Here is a 773-nt window from a genome sequence, read left to right on the forward strand (position 1 = left end):
AGTGAAATGGGCCCGCCGGTGGATTTATTAATTTTTCTTTCCCTCTGCCTCTGCCAGGTGCGGTGCTAAGATCCCGCACGTCGCAGTCATCTCGCTAAAGCCGAGGGGGGCTTAGTGCTTAAATGGTTTTCTCGCCGCCGAGGAGTTGAGGGCTTGTCGAGGAGCCGCGATGGTGCCGAGGCCGCGGCAGACAAAGCGGCGGGGAGGGGGAAGCGGGAGAGCCGGGGCAGCCGCTGACGGGGCTCCCCATTGCTCCATGAGCATTCCCAGCTCTGCCTGGCCTTCCAGCACAGAGAGAAATTTGGCTGTTCCACAGCAACCAGAGCCATATTTGGTGCGACCCTAATTGAAACCCATTAGAAATATCTCCATTTATAGGGGAGAGAAAAAGCAGAGCTTGCCCGAGGTTTGTTAAGCCTTTGGTTTGATAGAAGAGGCTTCAGGCTYAGTGGTGTTGGGGCGCTGTGACAGGACGGTGGCCGCCCTCCCTCCYGGGGCTTGCCCAGGGGCGAGCGGGCCAGGGCTGCGGGCTGAGCGCCGCTGCAGTAACGTGCAGGCTCTGCAGATGGGGATAGCAGAGCTCCGACCCACCGCGCCTCCAGTGCCGCCCCAGAAGCGCGGCCTGCCTGCGAGGGGCGAGCGGGGCAGGGAAGCGCTGCCGCGGCGTCCCCTTCAGCGCAACCTGCGGGGGAGCCCGCGCGCTCGCCCCGCTCCCCTTCCCTCCGCAGGGAAGCCTGGCAGCCCGCCGGGAGCACTGGCAGTGCCGGGACCGG

Source organism: Nothoprocta perdicaria, unplaced genomic scaffold (assembly GCF_003342845.1).
Source record: "Nothoprocta perdicaria isolate Ctin4 unplaced genomic scaffold, notPer1 scaffold_0, whole genome shotgun sequence".
In the NCBI taxonomy this organism is placed as follows: Eukaryota; Metazoa; Chordata; class Aves; order Tinamiformes; family Tinamidae; genus Nothoprocta; species Nothoprocta perdicaria.